The 4,113-nt window shown below is 36.3% G+C and overlaps 1 pseudogene across 1 annotated transcript; it reads left to right on the top strand.

Annotated features, from left to right (window-relative positions):
- Positions 1 to 1,192: 1,192 nt before the first annotated feature.
- LOC309819904 (COMM domain-containing protein 2-like) lies at positions 1,193 to 1,802 on the top strand (annotated as a pseudogene). Its single transcript has one exon. The product of its transcript is annotated as a COMM domain-containing protein 2-like (transcript).
- Positions 1,803 to 4,113: the final 2,311 nt, after the last annotated feature.

Here is a 4,113-nt window from a genome sequence, read left to right as displayed (position 1 = left end):
GGGAATCCTAGAAGGAGAGGAGAAAGAGAAAGGGGAAGGAAGAATATTTGAATAAACAATAGCCAAAATCTCAAATTTGGTGAAAACCATTAATCTACATATTCAAGATGCTCAACGAATCCAAGCAGGAAAACCTCAAAGAGATATACACCTAAATATATCGTAGTGAAACTGTTGAAAGACAAAGAGAAAATTTTGAAAGTAGCAAGAGAAAAACAACCAATCATGTTCTAGGGATCTTCAGTAATAATTAAAACTGATTTCTCTTCAGAATTTTGGAGGCCAGAAAGCAGTGAGACGACATATTCAAAGTGCCAGAACAAAGACCATCTACTAGGAATTCTATAACCAGAAAATTATCCTTCAGTAACAAAGGAGAAATTAAGTAATTCTCAGAAAAATAAAAACAGAGAATGTATTACTAGCAGACCTGCCCTACAAGAAATACTAAAAGAAGTCCTTCAGGCTGAAATAAAAGGACACTAGAGAGTAAACTGAATTCACAAGATTTAGAGAGCACCAGTAATGGTAACTACATAGTTACCATTTACATAGATAAATATTATATAAAAGAAAGTATAAATGTATTTTTGTTTGTAACTCTTTTTTTCTATTATCTGATTTTAAAAACTGCATAAAGCAATAATTATAAAACTATTGATGCACTTATAATGTGTAAACATGTAACTTGTATGGCAATAATAGCATGAAGAAGGGGGAAGGAATTTCATTTATTTGAGCGTTTTTTCACATACTATTGAAAATTAGTTGGTATTAATCTGAACTAAATTGTTTTAAGTTAAGATGCCAGGGCAGGGCTTCCCTGGTGGCGCAGTGGTTGAGAATCTGCCTGCCAATGCAGGGGACACGGGTTCGTGCCCTGGTCTGGGAAGATCCCACATGCCGCGGAGCAACTAGGCCCATGAGCCACTACTGAGCCAGCACGTCTGGAGCCTGTGCTCCGCAACGGGAGAGGCCGCGACAGTGAGAGGCCCACGCACCGCAACGAAGAGTGGCCCCTGCTCGCCACAACTAGAGAAAGCCCTTGCACAGAAACGAAGACCCAACACAGCCAAAAATAAATTAATTAATCAATCAGTTAATTAATTAATTAATTAAAAAAATAAGATGCCAGGGCAACCACTAAGACTAACTTAAAAAAAATAAGGATGAAATCGGCCGCCCGGTGAAGATGCCACTGGTCCTGTCAGAGGAGCAAAAGGAGCACCTGGCCTTCCTGCCTCAAGTGGACAGCACGGTGGTCTCTGAGTTTGGGCGAATTGTGGTGGAGTTCCCGAGGTGAGGCTCGAACCCCAAGATCTACAAAGGCGCTGCGAGAAAGCTCAGTGTGAGTAGTGACACTGTCCAACATGGTGTGGAAGTATTAATATACCTCCTCACTGAAAGTTCAAAGCTTATGATTTCTGAACTGGATTTCCAAGACTGTTTTTGTTCTGTGATTCTCTGAAGAATTGAACAAACTGTTACTTCAGCTTTTTCTGGACAACAGAAAGGAGATCAGAACTATCCTGAGTGAATCAGCACCAGACCTCCCCAGTTACCACAGCCCTTGAATGGCGACTAGATGTACAGCTTGCAAGCAGAAGCCTCAGGCAACAGATTAAACCAACAGTGACTATAAAGCTACACCTTAATAGAATGGAGGTCATAACACCCAAGTTCTGCAGACACACCCAGCCACACTGCTCCATTTGGTTCAGCAATTGGAGCAAGCCTTGAAGGAGATGAAAACAGACCACCGTAGGAGAGCTGTGCGCAATATCAAGGAGTCCCAGTTTTAAGGTTTTCTTCCCTTTGAATCGCTTGTGAATTGATGATATATAGCAGTTACTTTTCAAAATTCTTTTGATAGTGATAAATACATAGAGATTTCATAAAATTTCTTTTCCTATGTCAAGAAATTGAGGTCATGATCAAAGGCTAAGTAAAGTTCCTTTCCTGGTGCTAAATGTCTTCAGCTTCTTGACAATTAAGATGTATTTTGGGGATCCCCTGGTGACCCAGTGGTTAGGACTCAGCACTTTCACTGCGATGGCTGGGGTTCAGTCCCTGGTTGGGGAACCGAGATCCTGCAAGCCTCGCAGGCTGGCCAAAAAAAAAAAAGATGTATTTTCTATTTTAAATGTGTAAATAGGATTGAATCAACTGGAAGTGAATATGTACTGTTCAAATCCTCTGTATATATAAATGTCCTTTTTTAGATACTTCTTTTGACTACTTAACTTTATTATTTTCCTTCTTATTGACCTAAATTTGAAAATAAAATTCACAATGTAATACTATTACTATTCAGAATATGTCTAGACAGCTTATTGTTTTTGACCTTTAAAGGCACCACATGATGTTAATAGCCACAGAATAGTTGGAAGTGAATGTTAATTTTTTTAATGCTATATCGTTTAGGCAGTTCATGCATTTTTCCTTGCATGTGAATATAGTAAGTACTTACTATGTTGCTTAAGTTTAAGTTGCCATGGCTAATAAACTTAAATAGTACACAAATTTGTGTGAAAATATTGCATTTTATCAAGGACTGCTTTTTTTCCTGTTAACCAAAGCATCTGAGAGATACACAGTAGAAATTCCCTGGCGGTCCAGTGGTTAGGACGTGGCACTTTCACTGCCAGGGCCCAGGTTCAATCCCTGGTTGGGGAACTATGATCCCACAAGCTGCATGACACAGCTAAAAAAAAAAAAAGTGACACACTGTTATTTACATTTATAAACAATGGATGCAGACATAATGTAATAAATTCTTAATTATCTGGTTATAAATTATTATTTTAATAATTTTGTTTGAATAAAGTACAAAGAGGGCAAAGAGAGACCATTCCAAATGAATATCCCTTCTTCCTTATAAAGTTGAAAAAATATATATATATACAAATATATATTGTAGTTTCTCAAATGGCAGTTTGGGCTATTGATTTAAGATCTTTTTTAATATAAGGAGTTAACAGGTAAAATTTCTATCTGAGTACTGCTTTCACTTCATCCTGTAAATTTTGGGATGCTGTGTTTTCATTTTCATTAATCTCAAAGTCTTGTGTGTGTGTGTATGCGTGTGTGTGTGTGTGTGTGTGTGTGTGTGTGTGTGTGTGTGTGTGTATCTCAAGGGAATTAAAATGGTATACTAGCAAATATCTATTTTACACAAAAGAAGGAAATAACAGAGGACTAGAGGAACAAAAAAGATATAAAACATATAGAAAACAAATAGCAAAATGAACTAAACACTCTAATCAAGAGGCAGAGATTGGCAAATGGATTTTATAAAACATTGTCCAACTGTATTCTGTCTAAAAGAGACATATTTAGCTTCAAATACATAAATAGATTGAAAAAATGTTATAAAAAGAAATATCATGCAAAGAATAACCAAAGATAACTGGGGATGGGGATGGGGGGACGACTATCCTAAAATAGACTTTAAGACAAGAAGTGTCATAGAAACAGAGGAGATTTTGTAATGACAAAGGTGTCAATCCATGAGGAAAAAGACACAAAACTTACAAACTTATCACCTAACAACAGAGCTGAAAATACATGAAGCAAAAACTGACAGAAGTGCAAGGAGAAATAGACAATAATAATTGGAGACTTCAATACCCTACATTCAACAATAGCTAGAACAACCATATAGAAAATCAAAGGAAATAGAAGATTTGAATAACACTATAAGCCAACTAGACACTTAACATATTTATAGAACACTCAATAGCTGTAGAACAGACATTCTTCTCAAGCACACATGAAGCATCCTCTAGGATAAACCATACTTTAAGCCACAAAACAAGCCAAAAAAAATGTTAGAAGGATTTAAAACATACAAAGTATGTTCTCCCATGATAGATTGAAATTAAAAATTAATAACAGAAGGAAATTTGGAGAATTCACAAATATGTGGAAATTATACAACATGCTCTTAAAATAGACAATGGGTCAGAGAAGAAATCACAAGAGAAATAAGAAAAGACTTTGAGATTAATGAAAATGAAAACAGAGCATTCTAAAACTTATGGGATAAAGCAAAAGTAGTGCTTAGATAGAAATTTTACGTGTAACTTCTTCTATTAAAAAAGATCTTAGGGC

Source organism: Grampus griseus (genome assembly GCF_964374135.1).
Source record: "Grampus griseus genome assembly, chromosome: 3".
NCBI classification, from domain to species: Eukaryota; Metazoa; Chordata; class Mammalia; order Artiodactyla; family Delphinidae; genus Grampus; species Grampus griseus.
The sequence above is the reverse complement of the archived record's forward strand: the minus strand, read 5'-3'. Positions and strand labels throughout refer to the sequence as shown.